This window comes from Peromyscus californicus, unplaced genomic scaffold (genome assembly GCF_007827085.1).
Source record: "Peromyscus californicus insignis strain IS unplaced genomic scaffold, ASM782708v3 Scaffold_15__1_contigs__length_86483966, whole genome shotgun sequence".
In the NCBI taxonomy this organism is placed as follows: domain Eukaryota; kingdom Metazoa; phylum Chordata; class Mammalia; order Rodentia; family Cricetidae; genus Peromyscus; species Peromyscus californicus.
Window position 1 is genome coordinate 18403773 of NW_026294447.1, and position 18421 is coordinate 18422193.

General features: G+C 37.1%; 2 long non-coding RNA genes across 2 annotated transcripts in view; one reads left to right on the top strand and one right to left on the bottom strand.

Moving 5' to 3' along the window:
- Positions 1 to 16880, top strand: part of LOC128110716 (uncharacterized) — a 61658-nt gene extending 44778 nt beyond the window's left edge. The window contains exon 3 of the long non-coding RNA XR_008218291.1: positions 16094 to 16880. This is a non-coding gene — a long non-coding RNA (uncharacterized LOC128110716). The remainder of the gene's footprint in view (positions 1 to 16093) is intronic.
- LOC128110715 (uncharacterized) overlaps positions 11313 to 18421 on the bottom strand; it is an 87032-nt gene continuing 79923 nt past the window's right edge. The window contains exons 7-8 of the long non-coding RNA XR_008218290.1: positions 16898 to 16958; positions 11313 to 15255 (exon numbers count right to left, since the gene is read on the bottom strand). This is a non-coding gene — a long non-coding RNA (uncharacterized LOC128110715). The remainder of the gene's footprint in view (positions 15256 to 16897; positions 16959 to 18421) is intronic.

Consider the following 18421-nt stretch of genomic DNA (forward strand, 5'->3'; position numbering starts at 1 on the left):
AAAAATAAAAAATGACTATATTCAAGGTAAAAGTGTGTTTAGTTTTAGATTATATATATATGAAAGAAGGAGGAATATAGGTATATTTATCCACACATATCAAGGTACATTTAACTTCAAAATTCCAAAAATTTAATTAAAAGTTAATGAAATAAATTGCCTTAACAAAGATGTTGCCTGCCAAAAAAGGAACTCCCTAGTGTTAGGTTTGGGGCAGGGTTTTGGTTTTGTCTTTCTGGAGAATAAAAATATCCAACTAGGGAATATAAAGACCACTGGAAAAATGAGACATCTGAAGAAGAAAGATGAATTATCATGAGAAAACATCCCAGGAAAAAGAGCAAATTAGCCCAATGGTATAGAACATCTCCAACAGGGTAGGATTTCATAAATCTTCCCAAATATTTTTTTTTTGATGCTCTCTACAAACATAGAAGGCAAATGGTCTATTTGTGGTGCCAATTTAATTAAAAATCAATGCTGGTTTTGGAGTTGATGCCTGTCTCTCTCCTTCTCTAAACCTAAGCATGCTTTTTAAAGGAATATCCAAATGTCTCATTTCAGAAGAGCCACCTGATATGCAACAGAAGAAAACCAAAGTTTAAGGATTATTCTATTGTCACTTAACTCATAATCCTTTGGTTTTATTTTGACTCTTTAAAATTTTTTTTTAAGAAATAAATATTATCTGAAAATCTATAACACTATTATGAATATATATATAAACTTTCTATAGGGATATTAGTGGTCATACAGAGTACTAATTTTAGAAATGTTTTATTTTGCTTTCTGTATGTGTTTTTGGGCTTGAATCTGAAGCAGGTGATTAAGAACTAAGTTTGCATACCCCAGATATACTTAATGGATTGGGATCCTCTAACCTTTCTGAGATCTGCTATACATGGCTTTTAAAAATATTTAAGTTGTCTGCAGTGAACTGTGACCATTTTTAAAAGTGACCTTTGAAGTCACCAAAAAAGATGATGGGGCTCTGTAACAAGAAATCCATCTGGTTTGTGATAATGCCATTAAGCTGACAAACACCACCCAAAGATCAATTTTGGACTACAAACTACTCAGAACAACTTCAAAGCTGCTAGCTGAGAGGGCCCAGCCTCACCATCTAGTGTAACCAAGACTTCAGTTAAATTCTGCACTTTCCCATCACACAGAGACTGTTCATCAACAAACACAGCAAGCTCTCCCAGGAATTGACCATCATCCTAATATTCTCAGGTACCTCTAAAGATGCCATTGCCCCCAGAAAGCAGAAAGTAATTTTAAGAACATGATACCCACATTCCCGAAAGGAGGGGTGTGTGGGTCTTGTTCATTTAATTGGTTTTTTGGAGGTTTGTCATAGTTTAGGGGGTTAGTTGCAAGTTGTTATTGGTCATGGTCATGAAGGAAACTTAATAAAAGAGGTTAGATTAAGAGATTTTTTCTTTTTCTTTCTTCTATCCTTCTTTCTCTCTTATCTAGTTAAAAAAATGAGGGGTCTATGAATGATGGGATAAAAGAGTAGATAATTGAATTTTCTTTTAAACTAAAAAGCAACTGCTAGCCTCAAATATTTTACATTGGTATAGATTTTTTTATATATTGATACAAACTGAAGGCTATATTTTATACTGTATATGTGTTTCTGCTTTTGCTTAGGTATTATAAATATACAGTTTATTTAAATATGTATTGTAAGGTTCTAGTCCTTATATTATTATTACATATGTAATATATGTAAGCTATTATTACAAACTGTTTAGGATAATTAAAAAAATGTAGGTTAGTATGTAGCTAGAGTTTTCCTGCCTGGCCCACAGTCAGGACAAATCTCTCTCACCTGCCAGTCCCACAGCCACTCAGACCCAACCAAGCAAACACAGAAACTTATATTGCTTCCAAACTGTATGGCCGTGGCAAGCTTCTTGCTAACTGTTCTTACAGCTTAAATTAATCCATTTCTATTAATCTATACCTTGCCACATGGCTCGTGGCTTACTGGCATCTTCACATGCTCTTTCTCATCATGGCAGCTGGCAGTGTCTCTCTGACTCAGCCTTTCACTTCCCAGCTTTATTCTCCTCCTTGTCCTGCCTATACTTCCTGCCTAGCCACTGGCCAATCAGTGATTTATTTATTGACCAATCAGAGCAACACATTTGCCATACAGAACATCCCACAGCACTTCCCCCCCCCCTTTTTTTTTCAAAAAGGAAGGTTTTAACCTTAACAAAGTAAAATTACATATAATTTGGGAATTTGGGCGTAGCTTCTCTTACTACTTCCTGCTGGAGGGGGGCGCTGTATCTTATGGGGAAACAAAGAAAGTTTTAGTTTTATGGAATAGTCCATGAGGCTGTATTGTCTGAGCCAGTTGCCTTCAAACCATTCTGGATGTTGGATCATCTGGGCCATGGTGTCATCAGAGACCTTTCAGGGGGTCTTGGCTGGTCAAACCTGATGTATCTTAATCTGGAACAAATCCATAGCCTCTGGCTTTCTGTGGGAACAAAAGCAGAGTCTCCTTTCCAAAGTAACATATCCTTACATCCAAATTTTGAAGTCAAGATATCTTTTAAATATACATTTTGGCATAACTCAACAGCTTTTACAATCAAATGTTTTTCTGCAATTAAAAATCCCAAAGACAACACAATCCAGATTCTCTGTGTAATATTCATCTTCACATGGCTTATTTTTTATATTAACTTTACTGTCTCTTTAAAGACTTTATTTTTTAAAACTATGTATTTGTTTGTATAACCGTATATATCACTTTTTTGTCTCTTTCAAGCCTACGTATATTTTACACACATTGTAAACTATTACATCTGAATCTGTCTTATTGTGAATCTGTTGCTTTAAACTGCAGCAGCTGTGGCTGCTGGCTCCACCCACCTCAGCTTCCCAACATGGCGGTGGTTTACCACCAGCTCTGGGAGCTATCGTGGGTCTATGCTTTTAGCCAAGCAGCATGTTGTAGCTAGAGTTTTCCTGCCTGGCCCACAGTCAGGACAAATCTCTCTCACCTGCCAGTCCCACAGCCACTCAAACCTGACCAAGTAAACACAGAGACTTATATTGGTTACAAACTGTATGGCTGTGGCAGGCTTCTTGCTAACTGTTCTTACAGCTTAAATTAATCCATTTCCATTAATCTATACCTTGCCACATGGCTCGTGGCTTACTGGCATCTTCACATGCTCTTTCTCATCATGGCGGCTGGCAGTGTCTCTCTGACTCAGCCTTCCACTTCCCAGCTTTATTCTCCTCCTTGTCCTGCCTATACTTCCTGCCTAGCCACTGGCCAATCAGTGATTTATTTATTGACCAATCAGAGCAACACATTTGCCATACAGAACATCCCACAGCAGCGTGTAGCCCAGAAACCTCTTTTTTTGTTTTGTACTAGTAAAGGCTAAATCCACCATGCAGCTTAATGTGTCACTTGCAGAGGCCTCATTCCCGCCATATGGCGGCAGGTCGAGCACACACGCCAGGAACCCGCCAGTAGCTCAAACCAGCAGCTGCCGCTCATTTGAGAGAGACAATTAGAAACTGTTTTTAGCTCCGTTTTAGAATCTTTTTTCTCAGTTTTTAGGTGGAAACTCTTGCGACCACGTTGGACGCCATTGGTAGCTAGAGTTTTCCTGCCTGGCCCACAGTCAGGACAAAAAATCTCTCTCACCCGCCAGTCCCACAGCCACTCAGACCCAACCAAGCAAACACAGAGACTTATATTGCTTACAAACTGTATGGCCGTGGCAAGCTTCTTGCTAACTGTTCTTACAGCTTAAATTAATCCATTTCTATTAATCTATACCTTGCTACATGGCTCGTGGCTTACCGGCATCTTCACATGCTCTTTCTCATCATGGCGGCTGGCAGTGTCTCTCTGACTCAGCCTTTCACTTCCCAGCTTTATTCTCCTCCTTGTCCCGCCTATACTTCCTGCCTAGCCACTGGCCAATCAGTGATTTATTTATTGACCAATCAGAGCAACACATTTGCCATACAGAACATCCCACAGCATTAGTAGTCATCTATAACAATCAGACTTGTAGTGATGTTAGGAATGTTTTCAAGGTTAAACAGAGGTATATTTTCAATAGAAAGTTGGTCTTCAAACACTTCAGAGATCTACAGAATATGGCATTTAAAATATGTTAAAACATTGGTCTTTTCATGACAATGAGACACATCTGCTCCTGGCAGCAACAATCTACTTCAGAAAAGATGATGGGCATCAGAGAACCTCTATATGGTCTTTGCTTTCAATGTGGCAAGGCTACCCACTGGACAAGAAACTGCCCTTGCCATGGCTACTGACAATATGCTGTCTGTACAGGACAAGCAAGACACAAAGGAAGTCAACTGCTGAAATTTGCCAAAACAAGTCCTTCAAAATTGCTTCGAAATTCCTGCTTCACAGAAAAGTCTGTCAGATATTCTATAACTGTAGGTCAAAGATGGATGCCCTAATGTTGCAGAGGAAACTTGTACTGTCCAGGCAGTCTTTGTCATTTCTATAGATTTGGAAGTTGTTTGCTATACAGTTCTTATTTACTCAGGTAATATTTTATCCTTCTCATGTCTCTGATGGGGATGAAGGCTATATAGTTATAGCATTACAATTTTCCTTATTACCAAATTCAGAAAACTAATTTACAAAAGAGATGTAAATTTTATAAGGTTGAGAAACATAGAAGCTTAAGTTGTTTATCTAGCAAAATATTTTAAGGTCTAAAAAGATATTTTTATGTTGTTAACACAGTTTGATAGAAAATTGTATAGGTATAAGACTTTGGGCTCAAGCACCAACAGCAAGCCAGCAGGTAAGAGTCCTACAGGCAGGCCACTTCACCACTCATGCCAAACATTGGACACTGTAATCTACAAGACACACTCTGCCACCAAAACCCACTGAACCAATCATCCTCCCCCTGCTCAACCATCCTCTGCAACATCAGCAGCTCCTAGAGGCACAAGCACCACCTGCACCAACAGGAAGAAGAACCCCAGAGGTGTGTGAGTACCACCTCCACCAATTGGAAGAAGAGCAGCCTCCCCATGAACTGCCTTCTCCAGCAACATCAGCAGACCCTATAGGCACAAGTTACACACACACCAATTGGAAGAACAGACACCATAGGCACAGGTAAAGCCCACACAAGCCAGAAGAACTGGACAATACACTGTATCTAGGTACCCAAACCCCATTATACCTCAGCTGGGACAGCCCTTCTTGACCTGACAACTAGCCAATCACCAGAACCTTTGGCCATTTTAGGCCAAAAGACAATAAAGAAAACAGACAATAAAGGAACAAAAGACCCATTCAACAAAGACATCAGAAGAATCAATACCCCTACCTATAATTATCCCAAACCCAGATGGATAAATGGCAGGGTAAGAATACATTTAACAACATAAAGAGCAATACGACACCACCAGAACCTGGTGGTTTTACAACAGCAAGACCTGAACATCCTAACACAGATGAAGCAGAAAATGACCTTAAAAATAACTTTATGAAGATAGAGGCCCTTAAAGAGGAAATGAAAAATTCCCTTAAAGAAATTGAGGAAAAGGCAAAAAAAAAAAAAAGTAAGAAATCAATAAATTCCTTAAAGAAAGCCAAGAAAAAACAATCAAACAGGTGAAGGGAATAGTTCAAGCCTTGAAAGCTGAAATAGAGGCAATAAAGAAAACACAAACCACGAACTGGGGGAATTATGGAAATGAAAAATCTGGGTAAATAAACAGGGACTACAGATGCAAGCATAACCAACAGAATACAAGAGATAGAGAGAGAGAGAGAGAGAGAGAGAGAGAGAGAGAGAGAGAGAGAGAGAGAGAGACTCTCAGGCATTGAAGATATGATAGAGGGGAAATAGATTCATTAGTCAAAGAAAATGTTAAATCTAACAAATTCTTAACACAAAACATCTGGGAAATCTGGAACACCATGAAAAGGCCAAACCTAAAAGTAATAAGGATAGAAAAAGAAGAAGAATTCCAGCTCAAAGGCACAAAAATATATTTCACAAGCTTATAGAAGAAAATTTTCCCAACCTAAAGAAGGACATGCCTCTGAAGATACAAGAAGCTTACAGAACACCAAACATACTGGACCAAAAAGAAAAATCCCCTTGCCACATAACAATCAAAACACTAAACATACAGAATGAAGAAAGAATATTAAGAGCTATGAAGGAAAAAGGCCAGGTGGCTTATAAAGGCAGACCTATCAGAATTACATCCAGCTTCTCAATGGAGACTCTGAAAGCCAGAAGGTTCTGGACACATGTTATTAAGACACTAAGACATCTCAGATGCCACCCCAGATTACTATACCAAGCAAAACTTTCAATCACCATAGATAAAGAAAACAAGATATCACATGACAAAATCAGATTTAAACAATAGCACCCACAAATGCAGCCCTACAGAAAGAACTGGAAGGAAAACGCCAACCCAAGGAAGTTAGCTGCACCCAAGAAAACACAGGCAATAGGTAATCCCACACCAGCAAATCCCAAAGAAGGGAAACACACACACATTACCACCAACAACAACAAAACAAAAAAATAACAGGAATTAACAATCACTGGTCATTAATGTCTGTTAATATCAATGGGCTCAATTCACCTATAAAATGACACAAGCTAACAGGATGGATATGAAAACAGGATCCATCCTTCTGATGCATGCAAGAAGCACACCTCAACTTCAAAGACAGACATTGCCATAGGGAAAAGGGTTGGGAAAATATTTTTCAATCAAAATGGACCTAAGAAACAAGCTGGTATAGCTATCCTAATATCTAACAAAATAGACTTCAAACTAAAATTATTTGAAACAAAAAGAGAAGGACATTTCATATTCATCACAGGAAAAATCAATCAAGATGAAGTCTCAATTCTGAGCATTTGTTCCTCAAATATAAGGCACCCATATTTGTAAAAGAGACATTTCCAAAGCTTAAATCACACATGAAACCCCACACACTAATAGTGGCAGACTTCACTACTGCACTCTCACCAATGGACATGTTTGCCCAACAGCAACTCAACATAGAAATAAGGAAACTAACAGATGTTATGACTCAAATAAACTTAACAGACATCTATACATTTCATCCAAACACAAAAGAATATACCTTCTCAGCACCTTATGTAACCTTCTCTAAAATTGACCACATACTTGGTCACAAAGCAAATCTCAACATATACAAAAATTGGAATAATCTTCTGTATCTTATTGCATCACCATAGCTTAAAGTTAAAATTCAGCAACAAAACAAATTACAGAAAGCCTACAAACTCAGGGAAATTGAACAATCCTCAAGTCAATCATCACTGGGTCAAGGAAGAAATAAAAAAGAAAGTAATGACTTCATAGAGTTCAGTGGAAATTAATGCACAACATACACAAACTTATGGGACACCATGAAAGCCTTGCTAAGAGGAAAGTTCATAGCTCTAAGTGCCTACATAAAGAATTTGGAAAAATCTCACACTAGCAAATTAACAGCACACAAGAAAGCTCTAGAACAAAAAGAAGCAAACTCATCAAGGAGGAGTAGATGACAGAAAATAATCAAACTGAGGGCTAAAATCAATAAAACAGAAACAAAAAAAATACAAATAATCAATGAAACAAAGAGTTGATTCTTTGAGAAGAAGAACAAAATACACACCCTTACCCAAAGTAACCAAAAGGCAGAGAGAGAATATCCAAAATCACAAAATCAAAAATGAAAAGGGAGACATAACAACTAACATTGAGGAAATCCAGAGAATCATTGGGTCATACTTCAAAAACCTGTACTTCACAAAATTGGAAAATCTAAAAGAAATGGACAATTTTCTGCATAGGTACCACATAACAAAATTAAATCAAAACCAGATAAATAATTTAAATAGACCTAATAATTTAAATAAACTTATTACCCTAAGGAAATAGAAACAGTCATTAAAATTCTACCAAGCAAAAAATGCCCAGGGCCAGATGGATTTAGCACAGAATTATACAAAAATTTTAAAGAAAATCTAATACAAATACTTCTCAAATTGTTTCACATAATAGAAACAGAAGGAAATTGCCAAACTCTTTTTATGAGGCAAGGTACCCTGATACTCAAACCACACAAAGCTGAAACTAAGAAAGAGAATCACAGACCAATCTTCCTCATGAACACTGATGCAAAAATACTCAATAAAATATTGGCAAACCAAATCCAAGAACACATCAAATAAATAATCCACCAAGATCAAGTAGGCTTCATCCCAGAAATGTATGGATGGTTCATCATACAAAAATCTGTCAATATAATCCATCATATAAACAAACTGAAAGAAAATAACCACATGATCATCTCATTAAATTCTGAAAAAGTCTTTGACAAAATCCAATAACCCTTTACAATAATGGTCTTGGAGAGATCAGGGATCAAAGCAATATACAGCAAGCTGATAGCCAACATCAAATTAAATAGAGAGAAACTCAAAGCAATTCCACTAAAATCAGGAACAAGACAAGAATGTCTACTCTCTCCATATCTTTTCAATATAATACTCAAAGTTCTAGTTAGAGCAATAAGACAACAAAAAGAGATCAAGTGAACACAAATTAGAAAAGAAGAAATCAGACATTCACTATTTGCAGATGATATGATAGTATATATATGTGACCCCAAAAATTCTACCAGGGAACTCCTACGGCTGATAAATACCTTCTGTAATATGGGAGGACACAAGATTAACTGAAAAAAAAATTAGTAGTCCACCTGCATACAAATAATAAATGGGCTGAGAAAGAAATCAGAGAAACAATGCCCTTTATAATAGCCACAGATAATGTAAAATATCTTGGGGTAACTCTGACAAGACAAGTGAAAGACCTGTATTATAAGAACTTTAAGTCTTTGAAGAAATAAATTGAAGAAGATATGAGAAAATGGAAAGATCTTCTATGCTCATGGATAGGTAGAATTAACACAGTAAAAATGGCAATCTTACCAAAAACAATCTACAGATTCAATGCAATCCCCAAAAAATCCCAACATAATTCTTCACAGACCTCAAAAGAGCAATACTCAACTTCATATGGAAAAAAAAATCAAGATAGCCAAAACAATCCTGTACAATAAAGGAACTTCTGTAGACATTACCATCCCTGACCTCAAACTCTACTATAGAACTATAGTAATAAAAACAGATTGGCATTGGCATAAAAACAGACATGAGGATCAATGGAATTGAATTGAAGAACCTGACATAAATCTACACACCTTTGAACACTTGATTTTTGACAAAGAATCCAAAATTGTACAATGGAAAAAAAAAGTATGTTCAACTAATGTTGCGGGCGTAACTGGATGTCGACATGTAGAAGAATGCAAACAGATCCGTATCTTTAACCATGCACAAAGCTCAAGTCCAAGTAGAACAAAGACCTCAACATAAATCCAGTTACACTGAAGCTGACAGAAGAGAAAGTAGGAAGTAGCTTGAGCACATTGGCACAGGAGACTGCTTCCTGAATGTAACACCAGTAGCATAGACACTGAGATCTACAATTAATAAATGGTATCCTAAAACGGAATAGCTTCTGTAAGTCAAAGGGACAAGGTCAATAAGACAAAACAGCAGGCCACAGAATGGGAAGAGAGCTTCACCAACTCCACATCTGCTAGAGGGCTGATCTCCAAAATACACAAAGAACTCAAGAAACTAGATGTCAAAATACCAAGTAATCCAATAAAAAAATGCAGTACAAACCTAAACAGAGAATATCAACAGAAGAATCTCAAATGGCAGGAAGAAATTTAAGGAGTTGCTTAACATCTTTAGTTATCAGGGAAATGCAAATCAAAATGACTATGAGATATGATCTTAAACCTATCAGAATAGTTAAGATCAAAAAACAATGATGACAGCTTATGTTGGAGAGGATGTAGAGTAAGGAGAACACTCCTCCACTGCTGGTGGGAGTGAGAACTTGTACAGCAAATTTGGAAATCAATATGGCAGTTTCTTAGAAAAATTACTGGCTGAAACAACAGTATATTCAGATGAAGCTGCTGTGCTACCAGAAAAAAAAAAAAAAACAGAAGTAAAAGATCCTATTAATAAAACATTTCCAAAATACATATTACATATTTGATGCAGATGGTGAAAGAGAAACAAGAACTTTATTTTAAAATATTTAATACATTAATAGTGCAAAATAGTGAGTTTACTAAGACATTGTCATATATATCATATTACTTATTTTTCAAAGTAAAACCTGAAAAGGGATTCTTTCTAGACTTTTAATTATGATATGACTAGCTTCATTATAATGCATAGAAATTTTAAGTTTAAGTAGTTACATTTAGAGCAAGGCAATTAAAATAATACTCTTGGCATTTTGAAAATAAAGTAGAAGGGATGTAGTTTGAAAACAAGCAGTTTTGAGGAGAACAATTTTCAGGATACATAAGAACCGAACACATGGGGAAAAATTATTAATAAGGCCACTCAAAGACAGAATGGGGATGAATGAAGCAGTACATGACCTACAGCTGGGTAAGGAAGGCAGACACAAGTTTTACTGTTAAAGTAAAAGAGTGGACTGACTTTCCTTACAGGGAAGGAGAAGGAAAGAAGACAGGTAAAGACAGAGACACTCTAAGAGGATTTGGTTTCCATTTCCACACTTAAATAAGAGAAACATTGCTTAATGTTTTAGGGCTTAGAGAGAGCAAATACTGTGGAATGAACCTAGGAAAGAAGCCAAACAAAGTATTTTTAACCATATGATAAAGCTGACATCAGTATTTTAACATTTTCCCTTGTGCTTATGTTATTCAGGTAACCAAAGTGTTGAAAGACTGAAACACCATAAGGACACTGTCTTAGAAATGGAAATTTAGATTAAAAAAAAAAAAACACGACATCAATTCAGCTGAGATACAACAGACCTGTAGTTAAACTGAAAATTTATTAACTTACTAAGTAATTTTAAGCAAATCATTTTAGCTTTCTTCTCAGCTTCCGTATCAACCAAGAGAGCATATACTGCCATGTAAGTTACAGGGTAGTTTCAAAAAGAAACTGTGAAATCTGTAATACGTTTTTATAAATTGAAAGGGAAATCATATCTTGTAAATTAATGGTACCTTTGAAGTAAACCAGAAAACAAAATATCAATCAAATGCCAGAAGTCTTCCTTTCCCACCAAAGAAATGGAGCTTTATCATGAATCTACATGAAGCTCTTTCAATGCATTTTTAAAGGTATACTTGATATTTCATTAAACATGGTAGTTTAACTTTTTTCAAATGGCTTTACTTAGTCAAAAATGAAATATAAATATATTCATCATACAAAACCCATGAAAAATTCTTGGTGGGCTGCATTCAAGGACACATTTTGGATTTTTTTAAAAGTAAAGATATAAGTCTGCTTCATTAGATAGGAAAATGTCATCATTTGAATGTAATAATAGAATACATTTACAAACCTGACAAAAATGAAAACAAAATCATAAACTTTTTCATTGTCATTAGATTTATCCATTCAAGCAAGAAAATATCAATCAGATGAAGTCAGAAAAAGTGAATGAAAAGAACAGTAACTGAAAGCATTCCTCTGTTCTAACATGAAGGAACACATTCATAACAGTTTTTAATTGGAAAAAAATTAGACAAAAAAAGTCACAATTAGAATTCCTTCTACTTGCTTTCCAGTACTGATAATTAGGTTTCCTTAGTTTATTATCTCTTGCAAGTCTTTTGTGTCTAGTTGGTTTTTTAAAATTCCATAATACATAGAAACTGAAGTCATCAATTAGGAACTGTCCCGGTTAGTGAGTTTTTGTCCACTTGACACAAGCTTAAGTCATTTGGAAAGAGAGAACTTCGATTAAGGAAATGCTTCCATCAGATTACCCTGTACGCCCCTCTAACATTTCTCTTGCTTAATGATTGTTGTTTGAGAGCTCAGCTTACTGTGGGCAGTACCAACCCTGAGTAGGTGGTCCTAGGTTGTATAGAAAAGCAGGCTGAGCAAACCAATAAAATGCACTCCTTCGTGACAGTTCCTGGACTGCTTGAGTTTTCACCTTGGCTTCCCTCGTGATGGGCTATGATGTAGAAGTGGAGGAAAATAAACCCTTTTCTCTTCAAGTTGATTTGTTTGTTTTGTTTTTGTTTTTGTTTTTATCATATCAATAGAAAAGTAAACTAAGATAGAAATTTGTCCCAGGATCACAGAGTATTTCTGTGACAGACCTTCCTTGTCACTGTTTTGGGGGAAAGGTTGTGTAAGATTTTGGAACTTTGGGCCAGAAACACCATTGAGTGTTCAGAACTTAATGGGATATTATGGAAAGTTGGGAGATAGAACTGCTGAAAGTGTTGCAGATGATGGAGGTCTTGTAAAGTTTCAAGGAGAGGAAAGACTCTATTAGAGGTGTTTATGTGATATTTTGAATTAAGTACATGTGGTTCTGGGAAGCTGAGTTTGAATAATCAGTTGTTACTAATAGGAGAACAGCACCACAGAATGAAACTTTTGCTTTATTGGGATAATTGATGATGTTCAGCTAGTTTTGGAAAATCTGCTGTGAGTAAGAGGAGATGAGCATTATGTAGGTGAAATCTTCTGGGGGTATTTCCTATGGTTCAGCAAACAGAAGTTGTGCTCCAGGAGGGCCAGTGCTAACTTCCCTTTCTGGCAACTGAACTTGGTAATGTGTAAGAGTCCCCCAGGTGGTTCTGGTTTTGAAGGTATAAAGACAACATGGAGATCAGCTGGGTATTGGCACTGTGAGAAGCCAGGGATGAAGGCGCAGCCTCATTTGCAATGGAGACTGCAGGGTTTAAGTGGTCATGGAAAAAAGACTGAGGCTTGACATCATATGGAAAGGTCAGAGTCTCTAAAGAAAAACCCAGAGGTCATTGGTGAATATGCAGCCTATGGAGACTGAAGAATATTCAAGATTCCATGACTATAGGACAACAGCCAAGGATAGCAAGAGCTGTGGAGTAGAGCCAGCTGGAACCCATGAGGCAGGCACCATGTTCGTTACAGATGGCAGAAACAGGGGCTGCCCAGGCCCCTTAGAGGCCAGAAGATTGTGAGTAGGTCCCAGACATCAAGCACTGAACATTTTACACTGTTGAATATTGCAGGGAACCATGGAGTTGGCCTAGCCTAGCTGCCTAGAGAGGCATGTGTCATGGGTCTTTTGGTTAGAGGGACTTCTAGTTCCGGAGAGCCTGATGAACTCCTTCAGGCAGTGAAATGTTCAAACCACTCTGTGTTTCTCTGTATGATCCCTTAGTAGTCAAGGAAGCATGGAAGCTTGACAGGAAAATTGGTCTTAGACATTAATCTTGTGTACCCTGTACATCTTGCAAACTTCATTGCATCCTGGCAGCTACAACTGTATTGATCCTGGCAATTGCCATCATGTTCTGTTTCTGATAAACATAAAAACTCTTATTGCTCTTAATAAAATTGCTGCAACTTATGTTTTGCTGTGGACCCTCCAACCAGCCTGGTTTCATTTCTCGTGGCCATATCAGATGATCTTGGCCCGGTAAGTAACCACAGGCACTTACAGAATTTGCTTTTGCTTTGAATTGATTGTGACTGTGTCCTGCTTCTTCCCTCTTGGAGTAAGAAAGTCATAGGGAGACTTTAGATTTTTAAGTGACACTGGGTATTTAAAGAGAACTTGGACTTTTAAGAAATATAATTTTAAATTACAACTTTTAAAGTTATTTGTGTTTTATGTTGTGACATTGGTATTAATAGATTTGGAGGAACAAACAAGAAGGGAAATCTTATAGTTTAATTGTGTCTTGCTTTATGTTCTACTGCTATGAAGAGACACCATGACCAAGGCAACACTTATGGAAGAAAGCATTTGGTTTGGGGTTTGCTCACAGTTTTGGAGAGTTAGTCCATGATCGTCATGGAGGGCCAGCATAGTACTGGGGCAGTGGCTGAGAGATTTACACCTTGATCTGCAGGCAGCAGGCAGAGACACAGGGATTGAAGTAAGCTTTTGAAACCTCGAGTCCCACACCTCCTCTAACAAGGCCAAACTTCCTATGGCTTCCCAAACAGTTCCACTAACTGGGGACCAGCAATTCAAGCATGTGAGCCTACAGGAGCTGTTCTCACTCAAACCACCACAAGTAGTAATGCTTGGGTATATGAAGCTGACAAGAGATCAGTTTCCCTGATTAGTTGTTTGTCAGCTTGAAACAAGCAGGAGTAATTTGGAAAGAGGGAAATTTTCATATTGGCCTATAGGCAACTCTATGGGACATTTTCTTGATTAATGACTGATGCAGTAGGGCCCAACTCACTGTGGATGGGCACATGGGAACATTTTTTTATATACCCCCAGGGTATATAAAAAATCAGGCTTAGCCAGGCATGGTAGTAAACCATTAAGCCACATTTCCTGCCTCAGTTCCCGTCTCTAGATTCTTGGCCTGCTTGACTACATACCTCAGCTTCCCTCAGCGTTGGACTATAATCTGGAAGTGTAAGCCAAAAAAAACCCTTTCCTCCCAAAGTTGCTTTTGGTGCTGATGTTTTATCACAATAGAAAAGCAAACTAAAACAAACCATTCAAACTGTATCCTAACCTGTGGTTCAGGAACAGGAGTGATGAAACATACCTGCTCATTTCAAAGGTCACTGATTTCACAGAGTGAAATATTTTAGTCTCAGATGTGATGATCAGAAACTGTCTCCTCAGGCACCTGTTCTCCTTCACTTTGTTTCACAGATGGCTATTCAAAGAGCTCGATATGGATTGTACACTTCCATTTTCCCTATTCTAAAAGGGGAAATATCGTAACAGTCATGTACTATGGGAAAGATAGCTATGTTTGCAGGAGTAAGTACTGCCTAATGCCCAGAGTAATAAATGTGGGATTTCAGTCTTGACCTAAGCTTTCAAAAATCTTAAGGATGCAAAATATTACAAAGCAATATTAAAAATCAGCTTTAATTTAAAGGAGATAGACTATTCCCAGTGAATTTTCAAAATAAAATTATTGCTTTTTAAAATAACAAGCATACAAATTACCAATTTAAGTAGTACACATCGTAATTATTTCTACTTTATTTTAATTTTTGTATTTGTAGTTTTCAGAGATGGAGTATGAAGCCCAGGTTATTCTTAATCTTTCTGTGGTTTTCTTGACTTGGCCTTCAAACAGCTGGTATATCACACCTATGTCTGAAAAAAAGAATAGATGGAAATATTGACAAATCAATACCTTTACTCAGATTTTTAGAGTCACAAAATATCCATTGAGATGAGACCCCAAAGTTCTTACTATTGTCTCCTGCTTAAATAACATTGAACATTCGTAATATATTTCTTAGTTTTTAATCTTTGAAATCAGCTGGCTAAGATAGTTATCTGCCACAGCATTCCTTACAATTTTATAATTAATAAGAACTTAAATTTAGCTTTCTCTTGAAGAATAAATTATAAATTAAAACTAATCTCTATGACTGTGGTGGTTTAAATGAGAATGGCTCCACAGGCTCATATATTTGAATGCTTGCTTCCCAGTTTGTGGAACTGTTTGGAAAGGATTAAAAAGTATGCCCCTGGTGGAGGAAGTGTGTCACTGAGGGTGGGCTTTGAGGTTTAAAAAGCCCACACTGGGTCCAGTCTTGTTCTCTCTCTTTCTGCCTATAATATACAGAGCAGAAGTAAGCTCTCAGCTACTACACCAGTGCTGTGTATATCTGTCTGCCACTGTGCTCCCCACAATGATAGTCATGGGTTAGAACTCTCAAAATATTAAGCAAGTTCCCAATTAAATGCTTTATTTATAAGTTATTTTGACAGGAAATGCAGCTTAATGGTTTACTACCATGCCAGGCTAAGCCTGCTTATGCTGTCTCTTCAAAGCAACAGAACAGTAATATGACAATGACAATCTTGCTTTTTATCTTTGAAATTAAATCAATATAATCCTATATACATCTTAGTACTATGCATTTGTAGATATTTATACCTAATCTCTGAATTTGTTTTTATTGTTTTTGTCTTTTTGTTTTAGTGTCTCATGTATGCCAAACTGGTTTGGAACTCCACTACTCAATTATGCAGCCAAGGAGGAACGTCAAAGTTTGGCTCTGTGAGATAAATAAATCTTTTAAGCAGAGCTTTGCAGAACTTCTGCTATGAGTGTGGAAGACTAGAATACTGCTGCTATACAAACAGAGGTAAAGACTGTGCTCCTGAGGTCAGAGTGAAATGGGCTGTTTGTTTTTCTTTCTGGAAACATTGTCTGGCTGCATTCTCCCCGTGTCTTGAAGATTCCAATGAAGCTGAACTCAAAAGTAAGGGACCAAACGGCTTGGCATAATATGGTTAAAGAGAGGAGCATATGCTGAGATTATGACATAGTTATTGCTCCCCAGATTTACTGAGGCTTATAATAAGAATTTGAGGAAGGAAGGATATTACAACTGTGCACTTTGATAAGGAAAGGAGTGTGAACAGATTAAAATTGCTGATTGTGCCTTTGCCAACAAGCTACAGTTTTCCTTAGTTTATTAGTTTATATCCATTGTGCATAATATTGCATGTTATAATGCTATTTTCATGAAAGTATATCACGTACCTTGACCACGTATACCTCCCTTCCAAATAGTCCCCTCTTCCTCCTCCTATTCCTATTTACACCCCACACTCTGACACTTTGCTTCACTAGGGCAGGTGATTATAGGAACAGCCCAGCTACACAGGACAAGACCCCTTAGAAAAATATGTCTACCCTTTCCTAATATCAGCACCTCCCTTCCTGTGAGTGATTTGGAGTTAGACACTTTCTGGACAAAGAAGTATGAGCAAGACTCACTTGAAACATTGCATTGTACGGAGTGCAAGATCAGTAAAGCTAAGACTGTCCTTGAGGTAACCTGTCAGGGAAAAAGCAAACAAACCATTCACTATCTCATGTGTATTTATGAGAGGATATGCATTTACTTGAAATTATGTCATGTATTGCTTATGCATATGAAGTTCACCCAATGTTACATACCAGTCCATCTATCAACTAGGATAATGATGTATAGATTAGGTATAATTCAGAGATTAGGTACCCCATTGCCATTCTGCAGGAAGTACCTCCTCCCTCTTCCTAAACTCATGAAAAGATCTCAGCAAAGAAATTGGGACTCTTGATTTCAGTGCTTGCTAAAGTCCAATCCCATTCAGTGGAGTATATGCTAGTTTCACTCTCCTTTTTAATCAGTCTATACTTTCAGTACTATGACTCCATGTCTTGTCTAATATATAGTTCAAGACACAACCTGAACATCATGCCATAAGCCATTTCAGAATTCTCTCTGGTAATACTTTCACATCATATACATAATTTAGGATCCATATATGAGAGTATATGTGAGATTTGTCTTCCTAAGTTTTTTTTCTCTTAATATGCTGACCTGAAGTTATATCCAACTTCCCACAAACAAAATAATTTCATTCTTCATGAAAGATTAAAATGCCATTGTGTACACTTATATTTTCTCTATCCATTCATCTGTTGATGAGCATTCAGCCTGATCCTATAATTTAGCTTTTAGAACAAGTGTTGCATTAAATAAAGATGGGTGAGTATCTCTGTGGTATGTTGACATGGAGTCCTCTAAGTACCATAGCCATGTCATATAGTAGTTCAAGTTTTAGTGTTTTGAGAATCTTCACAATGATGTTCAGGGTGGTTTTAATAGTATGAATTTACATCACCTTGTTGTGTGGTGTTTTTATCCTTTCCCATTCTCACCAGTGTTTGTTGTCATTTGCTTTCTTACTATTAGCTTTTGTTACACATAAAACTGTGAGAATGAAGCCTAGTTTGCAATGGAATCCTCAGAATGCAGGGGGTGCTAGAAGGAATTCACCAAAGATAGTTGGTGTGAGTCAACTAAGTGGAGTTGGCTCAAGAAATAGGCTATAGGTGTACAAGAAAAAAGGAGCTAGATGGGTAGCAGGTCTCAGCCATTAGAAACAAATGATGCCACCATAAGCACCAAGAGCTAGAGGCTTTGGTATTTGCCCTGATAAGTTGTAGTCATTTGTCTCATCTTTCATTGCTATATTCCCATTCATCTCTTTTAAAATGTAAAAGGTCTCAGTATTAAATATTTGGCTTGAGTCTTAGAAGCTTTGAACTCTTGAATAATAATAGAACTGTTAAGACCTTGGGATTCTTGGAGATGGACAAAATATGTTTTATATTATGACATGGACATGAATGTTTGAGAACCAAGGATGGTGTACTCTGCTGTTTAAATGATGTGTTAGGTTAATAATAGGTGAACTTGTGATAGCTAATCATCTTTGTCAGGCTGACAGGCTTTGGAGTCACCTAGGAGAC